This window comes from Pipra filicauda, unplaced genomic scaffold (assembly GCF_003945595.2).
Source record: "Pipra filicauda isolate LSUMZ 115617 unplaced genomic scaffold, ASM394559v2 scaffold13_size5146498_pilon, whole genome shotgun sequence".
Taxonomy (NCBI): Eukaryota; Metazoa; Chordata; class Aves; order Passeriformes; family Pipridae; genus Pipra; species Pipra filicauda.
Window position 1 is genome coordinate 3,662,272 of NW_024103874.1, and position 11,863 is coordinate 3,674,134.

The window sequence follows — 11,863 nt, forward strand, 5'->3', positions numbered from 1 at the left end:
GCTTCGAGCAGGACAGTCCCAACCTCTGCTGCTGCCACAGTCGAGCACGTTGCTAGTTTTAGCTATGGTGAAATTCTATAAGCAACATACCAAAGAACTCTCTGGAATAGAAGCCTTGTCACATTCCCTAACCAGCAGAAGAGTTAATCTACATCAGCTGCTCGAATGATTTATTAAGGGTGAAAAAGCTCGACTTTAAGCTAAACCAGCCCAAAGGTGCAGAGTGGCTGAAAGTCTTTGATGGCATCTAACCAGGGTACAGCCTTGTGCTGGGCCACAGTGCCTGAGGGAAGAGAGAGGGACAGGAAGAGATGGAGGATGCTATCAAGTGGCAGCAGCAGCAGCCAGCATCAAGGGACAGAGCAGCCTATATTCTTCCTCTGCTCGCATTCTAGGACAGCTTGAATGTAGTTTACAGATGCCTACAAAACTAGAAATAAAAACCTCGAAATCTTCACGTCCTCATTCTAACACTCTCTTTAGTGTACCATATGGCACATCTACCATATTAGGTAAACAACTTCACAAAATTACAAGAGCAACTGAGATTCATTACAACTTGTGCATTATAAGTGTGTAGGATTCATTACCGAATAATTTATCTTTTCATACTCTCTGTCTGTTGTTTGACACTCAAAGTAAGTTTCTGCACTGAATTCTTCAGGACAAGAGTTCCAGCTCCTCTGTGCTGTACTGCTAAAGTTTTAAATTATATAAAAGAGCAACTTGCATAAGAATTCTAATAATGGGTTACAGGTAATTATCGATGTTGATGTACAAATAATCAGACTCAATATACAATGAATGCTGTGGACTTCCCCCATCAGCAATAACATCAAAAGATCTTAAATATCACAAGCACATATGGATTCCCCATGTGTCAAAGAGCAGAACTTAGCAGGAGCTGTACAGGAAAACCAGAGAGCTGTCATTTGTTTCAAACTGCTCCCTTTAGGATATTCTTATTTAAATTCTTATTTTTTCCCCTAGAACCAGCCTATATGGATCATGGCCCAGAGACTGTGTCTCAAGTTATGGTAATGCCATTCTTTTTCTTTTTGTTTTCTAAAATGTAGTTAGCCTAGAACTCATTACAGGAATATCTGACAGAGGTATGGATTGGGGTGATAAGGGACAGAGCAGAGAAGCCTACAGATGGTTTTAGTCTTAACTGACCTTCGGAAGACTAAGGGCCCATCAATAAATAGACGAAAAACTGATAGTGATAGTTCTGACTGGTGATTTTTTTGCTCATGTTTCCTGCCCTTTTCTCTGCTCCTCACCCAGCCACCGATCATTTCAAATGCTGAAAGGTGGAATTTAGCTGGTAGTAACTCGATTCCACAAGTTCAGTCAAACAAGATGATGAAATTAATACAAATTTTGGGTTTATTAGAAAGCGTCACTGTTCTTGTAGCCAGTGCCAGCCTCCTTTAATAAGTGTTCAGCAAAACCATCAAGACTTCATATGCATCTGGAATACAAGTGTTTGACAATCTATAGGAAAAATATTCCTGTTTTTTTACTTTGAAATAAGGGGCAAATGCAGTCTTACTACATACATATACCTGGAAATAAATAAAACAACTTAAATACCTCTTTGCAGTTTATGCACTTGACTGTCCTCTCTCTGGAAGCTCAAAACACTGTTAAAGTCTTGGTCTTCAAATCATCCCATGTACTTCAGTTGTCCTTAAGTGAATCCCTGAAGAAGTCTAATACTCCTAATAGGGATTAATATTCAAAATTAAGTATGGTATGCTCCAGGAAAAAGCCTTAACCCTTGCAGAATAAAATAACAAGAGATGAACAGTAGATTTGGAAAGGAAGTGTGAAGTCCCCTTTTATTTTGTGATAATCATACTTCTCTACACTCCTATTTCCACTTAAGGACAGTGTCTGCTCTCATGAGTACTGAACTGTTTCTGCAAGCTACAAAAGCACCACTTTTGACAGCAACTCAGTGTTCTGGACTGAACACCTCTCTAGGGAAAAGGAATGGCAAAAGCATCCACTTTTTTAAACGTTTATATCTACATAACAGTTACTGGAACTCCAGAAGTAGAGCAGAAAAAAACCAGCTCTTCTTTTCATAAAATATATTTGCATGACAGCGTGAGGGGTTGTCCTCTTTTTAAACACAAGGTATTTAACGATACCTAGTTATTAAGTGGGAAATACGTAGAAAATACCTGTTAGAGAGAAATTAGTTGTGAGCTTGATTTTCAAAATGAAAGGTTAGCTGAGCACACAACTGCCTTGGCAATGTCCCCTAGTGTTTATGGGACAGAAGATTGTGTCACTATTACATGCTACATGCAACTCACACAGGAGTTATTTCAGTAGGGCTGTCCCGAGGCATTCCAAAGTCCATGCAAATCAACATCCTGTGCCCAAAAGAAGATGCCCAGAGAATATACTGTAAAATAAACGATTATTGTTTAAAACCCTTCAAGGCTTACAGTATAAAAGAGCTGTGGAATACTATTTTTCCTTCCCAACTGCTCTTCATCTAACTCGTCACGCTTGTTACTGCCTGCCAAGATAGGAAGTATCACTATCCAGGCTCATCTGTGCGGGAGTTCCTGGGGAACTTTACTAAGAAAAAGGAGCACTTGTATAAGAAGATGGGAGTTTCTAACCACACACCCCAGCAGCTGGCAGAGATTTTTTAAGCAAATCCTCTGAATGGAGATTACTAGTAAATGTCCAGAATTTTATCCACAGAGGAGGGAAGCAGCGGGCATGTCAACAAAGATTTGCGTTTTATCTGTTCTGAAAAATTTCTTGTGCAAGTCTACAGGATTCATGGGGAAAAAATATTATTAGAAGATTAGAGGTCCTTCTGGTAACTACAACCAGCTTCAGTAATTTCACATATTTTGAATTTAGCAAATTATTAGAACTGACCGGGCAAAATGAAAGTGCTTTCCTCTCCAAGCAAATTAAAGAACTTTTGGAAAATTGAATCACTATTTCCAAGACAGAATCTGTCAAGAAAATGTGCCTACTGATGGGTCTCATTACTGGAAATCCAATTTGCACATTTTACAGTCAGGATTTGTTAGAATATGTTTGAAATATTTCTTTTTAGTGAGTGCTGACTTTGGCAGGTTTTGCTTCTATTGTTCTGGGATCCTTTGTGGGCAAAGTATGACCCTGCGAGGGATGTTTTATCAACAATATACCCTCAGACAACCTAAATGGTACGTGATACCATGGATATTCCAGTTCTGGACTCTTGTGCTCTCTTAGTTCAGAACTGTTCTAATTCTTCTCTGAGCTTTCCAGCATCATCCAGCACTGAACATTTACTCCACCAGTTCTCCTGTTTGCTTGAAGAACTGAAGATAGATGGATTTTTCCAGTCAATACCATGATACAGCTTTCTTAGATCATTGCCTTTTTGCCCCATCAAAAAGACTTTTTACTGGACACATTTAACAATTGACCAGTTATGGCAATCAGTGTTATCATCCCTCCTTCTTTATATGCTTCTCTCCACTTACCTTCAAAAATACATAAATAAAGATAAATGAAAGAACTTAAGATGAATCTTTATCTTGTTTGCTCTTGGTCAGTGCCAATAACAGGTACAGGCAGTTCCTCAGTTCTGAAACAGCAGTTGCTGTAGTTGAAAACATTTGTCCTATGGAATTTGATATCACAATGCCTGGAGACTGTAAGTTACAGGAGCAGAGCTGGACACATTCTTTGTCCCTGTGCCCCTATTTAAATCATTCAGTGGCCCCATGGCACCCCTTTTTTAAGATAAAGGAGTTATTTTAAAAGGGGATTGTGTGCCTGAATACACATCTTTTAGCTCATTAATAGTATCAAATGACTTACAGGCTAAAAAGTTGGTAAAACTTTCAGCATATGTTCAATACGTAGGACAAAATCTTATGTAGACAGAAGAGGTATGGAAACATCACAATTTAAAGAAAAAATGAAAGCAATCTAGTAAAGGAGGTTTGTTTTGGTTGTAATGAAATGAGATTTTATCTAAATGTTTTGTGGATTTGGAATGCAAAAAGTATGTAAGGAAGATTTTGCCGAGTTTTGGTTTTGTTTTGGGGGTTTTTTTTAATGACTTCTCTGTAATAACTGATTAGAATAAATCATGCTGCAGCTTCTTTATTGAGCTGCCTCAGATTTAATAAAAACACAGCTAGAAAGGCTATTAGACAGGTTTGGTTTTTTTCTGGAATCTCCAACAGTCTAGTTAGGGATGTGTTTCCAGACTATAAGTTATTTTCTTACACTACCTAAAATATATTCTGACTATCAGAGTTCAAGGACTTGCCCCTATTCCTTTAATAAGCTTTTGCCCATTTTGGAAACTGCAAACAAATCTAATAACTCAGTTAAATATGGGATGTGTTCCCACAGTTGCCTGAAGAAACTAGTACATGTTTTGAAGCAAGTCAGACAAAAGATTTTATCTCTCAAATATAAGATGGGCAAAACTTCCAACCCAAAGGAAACAACACACCCAGATAAATGGCCAAGGGGTTTATGTTAAGTTGTTCCTTACTGTCAGTTTTGTCTGTATGGGGTACCTTCCAATATTCTTCCATCACCACAGAAGTATAACAAAATTGCTGTCGCTATTATTTAAGTTGCTAGCTAGGACAGTAACCCCCTCTGTCTGTGTACAAAAACCATGTATTAATGACCAGACTAAATGACAGGCAACAAATGTAACTTCTTGATTAGGCAAGATGATTAGGCTGGGGTAGCAACAGACAATTTGTATGTTCTTGTGTAAAGCAGTCAAATTGTTTTTATGAAACTATAAAACTTGTTTCTCTTAATTATTTTCAGCAGAGCAAAAGAGAGAGGTGTTTTTGCTGCTCTGTGAAGTTCAGTGGGCCAGTAAGTTTACTCATTCATTACTATTCCTTGCCATGAAGCTGTGCAAGCAGAATTGTATGACTTGGCAGGCTGAAGCCATCCCCGCTCAGGCTCATCCCCAGCAAGAGCCCATCAAAGGTAACATCCCTGTGACTTCCAAAGTTATGTGAAGTTGGAGACTGGTACATATGTTGGTGTGATCATACAACAAGCTGGCTCTTACCCCTGGACTGTTACCAGCATTTCCACTGACTCAAAGAGAAAACAGAAAGCCTGTACAGTGTCAGGTTGTCCCCTTCTTCAAGCTTTCCTGTCATGGGAAGAGATTCATGGAAAACAGAACCCTCACACCTTCTCTTACCGTTTGACCACTTTTAACTGTTCTGAAATTCAACCTTTTCAATTCAGAGGGATCGTCTCCCTTCAGGAATCACACCATCCTCTTTTATAACTGAGTGGAGCAGTGAGGCACCTGCAACCCACAGGACCTGAATCACTGACTCCTGCCCCATAAAGGCCAGAATGAGTTATTATCCTATTGCAGCTCAGATCCTTGAAAAGTTGTGCACTACTACATAACTTTGGGCTCCCAGTTCATTCTCTTGCAGATGCAAATATCAAATTTCTTTCAGTTTGGAATAAATACAATTATTTTTTTCTAACTCACAACCTCACCCTCAACTCTACTTGTGGTTCTTTCTGCTTCATCAACAACAATTAAGATTCTTCAGACCAGTTCATGCTCTGAGTTAAACTTGCACAAACCTTTTGCCTTCAAAATGTCCTCCCAGATAGCCTTTAGAAAGTTGGCACAGGGGATGTCATGGGCAGAGTAAATGTTGAGGATGCTGCTGAGTAAAATGCAGAGTCCAAGATGAAGCTGTGGGACTCTGAAAAAAAAAAACAAACAACATATTAATAAGAATTAAGTGAGAAAATTGAAATGCCAAATCTCAAATGTTTTGGTTGCTGTACAGAACAAAAAGGTGGCTTATAAAAGTACACTATTAAACCCCTTGTCGTACATCAAGTAATAGAGAAATGAGGTATAAATTACAAATATTGTAAAGGCTTTGGAACAGTAAATGTCAGAATCTTCATGGCTATGTGAAAAGTGTGTACACAAATACTGCAACAGTAAGGAGAAGTATGAGTTAGAACTCACCATCCAGAGAGACCCTACTGTCTTCTGTGAAGACCGATTTACAGTTTAGCTTCTAAAATGTGAAGGAGATTAAATGCCAGTTTATTGTCATACTAAAATAAATTACTTTCTGAAACGGCACTACAATCCTATTGCTATGAATTACTTTACCATTCTTGGTATCTTTAACCTAAACCTGAATTAAAACCTGTAACCTTTAAATTCCGAAGCCTATTTAGTCTTATTTTAAAAAGGAAAATAACGAAGATAAATGAAGAACACCCTAGAAGATAAAACAATGACTAATAATTCACGTCCTCGAAGACATTTCTGAAACATGCCTTTTCAAACAAGTCCAGGAACAGTTCAAGCCATGAAAACTGCAGCAGATGTTATGCAGGGAAAGAACAGCTCACTGCCAAGGCTGGGTAAAATGATACGTTACCTCACTGAACAGAAAGAAGCCGAATCTACAAGTCATTTGTAAAACAGGTAAGAGAGGGAGACTCATTTCTTTGGCTGAAGAACAGAGTCCACTGTAAAGAATTAATGCAAATGAGGTCTCTAAACTAAAGCATCTAATAAAGCAGCTCTTTCCTCTATGTTCTCAGCCCACTGATGTACCTTGTCCTATGATTTGATTTGCACGAGCAAGAGCTGTGCAGCAGACTTGGTTCAACCCCACTCAGGTCTCAGTGCCAAAGAAACAGTGCTCAGTACTGATGGCTGGAATGTGTTCAATAATTTGTAGGGAGAGAAAGAAGTACAGAGAGAGAAGGAGGAGCTCTTAAAGAAACACTGCTGTTGAGCTTTCTGGAATTTTAGCCAAACCCAGCTAGTGAAGCCAGATTTCTGTACAGGGAATGGTGACATTTGCTTGTCTGCAACATCCAGGGGTGTGAAGTGAACATAACTTGTATTACTGCAGTGAATATAACTTGTACTCTCCATTTGATTTTGTTCAGAAAAGACTGGTCACAGAGTGATGCATCAGGCTGTACTCCCATCTGCTCCCTGGTCTCTCCACTGAGACATTGTCAAGTGTACCAAGTAGGTCAGTTGTGACGGTCTAGCTGTACCTTGGGCTCTTTTCAGCCTACAAGTGGATTTAGATCATTGGTTATCACTGCAGCTCTTCAACCTCTAGGAAAGCTGGGCACGAGACTACATGTACAGATTCTGATTTCTCCCAGTTAATGCATAAATGTGAACCTCTACAAAATCTTTACCTGCAGATTAATCCTCTGCAGCATTTCATCCCTAAAGACAATTTTTTGCTTCCTTTCTCCTTTTATTATCTCCTATTTTTCTTTCAGTGTGCTCTTCACCTTTTGCTCACTTCATGCCTTAAAGAACTTTATGAAATCCTACTCTCATCACATGCCCTCACATCAGTGCATCTATGAGAAGGATACACGGTGTAGTTGACTTCAGTGCAAATTATCCAAGGAAAGCAGCCTATGCAACAAAAAAAAAAAAAAAAGTCAGAATTTTTCCTAATGGAACTTCGTATCTCAGGCTACATTCAGTGCTCCCCCCTGTCCTAGACAGACAATTATCTCTCTTTATGCCCTAATTATTTCTAAACTTAAGTCTGAATCCTCTTGCTCTTTTGAATGGGAGATAAGTGCATAAACACCTGTTTAAGAATCTAGGCCTGGCTTATAAGTCTTCATCTTTCAATTTTTTGTGACCAAACTGCAAACTTCAGCTTTGTCAACCTTTTATATATCACAAACATTATCCATTTACTTTAAGAAATAAAAGGTTCTCTTAAAATTATCTCCAGCTTCCATATCCATGAATAAATCACCTCCTGGTCAGCGATGATAACTTCATCTTGCCATTTGTGATCCAGAAAGCCTCAATATAAAAGGTAATTGCACTTCCTTAACAGTTCCATTCCCCTCTGTGCTTCAGTGATGAAATGAACTCCAACAGCAGGCAGGATTTTTGAGTTATGTTCTTGGTACTATGTCTAGTACCAAGTGTGGATTTTTAGTCTTCTTTCCATGAAGCAGACACTGGAGCAGTGGTGTGAGTGTAGAAAGTCTGCAACAGCAGTTTGTGTTCATTCTAATAAAAGATTTTAGGCGTGTCCAAGATATTTCAGTTTTATAAAAATAAGTAAATGTATGTTCCCTCCTTACTCCGTTGTACCAAAGGTGTCCCAATGGCTTCTAACCTCGAGAGGCTCAGGCAATCAGACACAACTTTTATAAGTAGACTCATGAAGTGCAAACAGCAAAGACTGGGCAGGTCAGAAAAGCACTGTTGGCTTATCCCTTACATTTAGTGGACATATTGAACCTATCTCAAAAAAACAAAGAGTTTACAAGTCAGACGGGTAATTTGAATCTTCCACATGGAAGTGCTACACAAACAAAACAATTCTTCAGCATGTCTTTGTCATTTCACCATTGAATTTCCACAAGTACAAAAGAAATTATTATTTTGTATTAGAGCAAGGGACTATCTTTATCTTTAGAAAATGGTTGATTTATCAAGGAAAAGAGTAACTGACTACAGTATGAAAAGTGGGATTGAATGCAAACATGGAACAAGAAAGTGAAAATGTATCATTTTAACTTGAGCAAGTTTATAATAAAGCTGGTTAAACAGTGTAGATTTAGAGCCTGTTTACTCTAGTAATAACATAAAATGCTACTTATTTAATCTCTATAGGTAAAGACTTAGATACTGACACCATACCTTATAAACACTGTGTATCTGTACAAAACAGTGTTTGTTTTCAGCCAAACTCATGCAAGCATTTCCTCCTTTTATGTTTGTATTTCATACAGTTGGAGTGTTCAAATAAACAGCAGTGCCCACAGTGTGGTCTTGCTTTCACACTCACAAACTTTGTGGGTCTGGATAAGATGTTTAATCTCTCTGCCATCTCCTCCTTACTGGTAACATATATTTTGTCTTGACTGTGCTTTACAGTCCCTTGGACTGCTGAGAAGTGCAATGGAATAATGCAGATTTATGCCAGTGCCACTGAGTACACAGTCGAGGTACTAATTAAGAGAACCAAACCCACGCAAGACTAAAACTAAGACATTTTATAAAATATTTCATTTAAAACCAGGATTTAAACTGACTTTAAATTTGATATATGGGGGTGGAATGAAAAATGTCAAAATTGAAGTGCTTGAGGCATAGACTCAAAACTGAGAAAAAGAGAAAGAGAGGAAGGGGAGAGAGGACAGATCAGCATTACAGCTATTACAGTCTCTGTATTTATTTATGAAATAAAGAAACCCCAACACCTATTGTTTGATGGATTTTTTTTTCAGAAGAGAGGCCCCTTTTGCTGAGATGTAAGACAAATTACCGTGATGAAACACTAGTTCCTACATACATCATTGTATCACTTTTTCTTAGACTGTTGGGAAATATAGAAACTAATTGTATTAACCCCACATTGTCTAAATAAAGATTACCAAGTTTTCTATTTTTTCTATTTATTCATATTTCCATTTTTTCTTTCCCTTATTCCATTCACCTTCCCTCTCTCTTCCCTTTATTTTAGTTTCCTTCAGTTGATTTTACATGCCTTTTTCTTTATTCTAGTTCCTCTGCATTTCTTTATTTAGAATAAAAAACCATTACAAGGGTGGATTTTTTTTTTCTTCTCATCTTTCCTGAATTTTTTCAGTTTCTCCACCTTGTTCTAGTCCCTCCTTCATTCCTGGTCTCTTTTCTACTACCCATTTCCCACACTACTACAGAAACTGTGTTCTGTACTTGGTGACCTTCCCTTCCTTCCCGCAGCTACCACAATTTTTCTTTGAAACTGCTGCTCTGTTTCTAACTTTTTCTCCCTCTAGGGCTCTCTCATTTCTCCCTTCCTTTGTATCATTTGTTTTGTTTGCCGTACCCCAGCTCGAATCTCTGTTCCACTTTAACTTCCTCCATTTTCCATGCTTGTTTCTTTTCTCTCCTCTTCTTCACCACCAACTGCAAACATATCTCACTGTCCCCTCGTGAAAAAGGTGATGCTTCAGCAGCCTGGCTCCCTTCTTCCAGCAGTTGGGGCTTGTTAGAGGTGTCCTGCCAACAGCTGGTTCCTGTCATTAACTCTGCCAGAGTCAGTTCAGCTCACGTTGCCATGGATGTAGCGACCAGCCACCCCACATTTCCTCTCACCCTCATGCACCCCATAAATTTCCATCAGTGCTGCAAGTCACAGGTTTCTCTTTTAACTGCTGTGAAATATCATTTTATATATATATATATATATATATATATATATATATATGGGTGGGTGACTCTCCAAAACACCACAGTTGCTTTCCAGCTGCCACGGGAGCCTCCTTAGTTCTGGCAACACAGGTTTTTCTGTAAATGAATTAACCATGTGGTTACATTTACTGTACCCTACCTCCAGTCTCCAAAAACCACAGTTCCCCGTAGTCCAGATTGCTGTTTTGTGAATCCTATGTCTGCTGTGATCACGAGGAGTCTCTCCACCAGGTTTCTTCCTAGTGCCATGATGAACTGCAGTCAGCTTCTCCATATGAAACCAAATATTCCCTTTTCATATGAAGGATGCCCAGGATCGCACACTTGTCATGAATTTACACAGTGAGAGATGCTCTTTCCTTCCTCCTTTCAACACTTAGTGGATGAAGAACTGCATTTTTTAGCAGAATAAATAACACTAACAGGGCATTTAAAATGTCAAGTGTCATATTTCTTCTTGCTGATCACTTGTTATCTCTGACTGTTGTCAAACAAAAGATATTGAGGAAATTCATTACAATAAGAGTATCATCCAGAAGCAGTTTGATTTATGACCAGGATGATTATAACTAAAATTCTGTATGTTTGTATATCTCTCCTTACCAGTGTATAGGTCATGCCACTTTGGTGTAGTTTTCTTTTTCCACACTGGTTTAATTAGCTTTCCTGCAGGACCCACACCACTGTATCAGTACATGTGATTGTCCCTTCCTCCTTTCTGGTATTGAAGAAAAAAAAAATGAAAGGATAAAACAACCGTCAGACTAAATAGTAAATTTTTGAATAAATAGCAAAATTCTGAGACTAGAGGTACTTATGAACCAGTGATATTTTGATTTGCATAAAGAAAAAAAATTAATTGAACTGCAAAACCCAGAGTCTCATTTACTATTTCTAAAAAATATTTTAAGAGTGGAAATAAGAAACATCAAATTAGACATACTGTGGAGTTGGAGGTTATAAACCTAAAGAGGGAGTACTGCTTCTCTTCCTTTGGTTGTATTGCCTAAACTGGCATCATTTTGCTCATTATAAATAATTATTCTGGCTGTCTCGAACATTTTATTATTTCTTGCCCTATTTTTTCTCTATCTGAACTTTTCCACATTTTTAAACTAGACACTCCTCATACAGGGGAACTAGATGAGTTTTTTCATCAAGGAAGTTTCTAAGCAGTAATTTGCCCGCTAAAGGGCACTGTTTACTGCAGTAGAAAAGGAATCTCTTCTTTTCCTGTGTAGGTTATACTTAAGGCTGAGCTAAAAATCTAAAATGATTGACTTTAAAGGCTGGCTTTCTTAGTCAAGAACTACTACTTGCTCAATTAATACGTATAGATTATTTCCTTTATATTTTTTTTAGCAACTCTACGTTAGAACAGTGACAATTTAACAAGAAAAAGACTGCACACATGTATCTTTAAGAGAGAGTGGAAAGGAAGGCGTCTGCCCTGTTCAGGCAGGGAGATCTGCTCTCCAGGTTGTACAAACAGCATGAAGAGTAACACCATAAAACACAAAAGGTCACAGGGCAGACAGCTTGGGGCATTGGGAGAACAGCTCTCCGAGCCGTGGTGTGCAGGGAAGCAGGTCGTCCTGACATGCGGATAAA

The 11,863-nt window shown here is 38.4% G+C and overlaps 1 long non-coding RNA gene across 3 annotated transcripts; it reads right to left on the bottom strand.

The window, feature by feature from the left end:
- Positions 1-982: 982 nt before the first annotated feature.
- LOC113982466 lies at positions 983-7,265 on the bottom strand. Of its 3 annotated transcripts, XR_003538767.2 has the most exons (4): positions 7,231-7,265; positions 5,623-5,747; positions 1,597-1,724; positions 1,414-1,474 (listed from the first exon to the last, which is right to left on the bottom strand). It is a non-coding gene; the product is annotated as an uncharacterized LOC113982466 (long non-coding RNA). The 3 variants fall into 3 exon arrangements; XR_005562483.1 differs by having other exon boundaries at positions 983-1,724; XR_005562484.1 differs by lacking the exon at positions 7,231-7,265 and adding an exon at positions 6,023-6,048 and having other exon boundaries at positions 983-1,724.
- Positions 7,266-11,863: the final 4,598 nt, after the last annotated feature.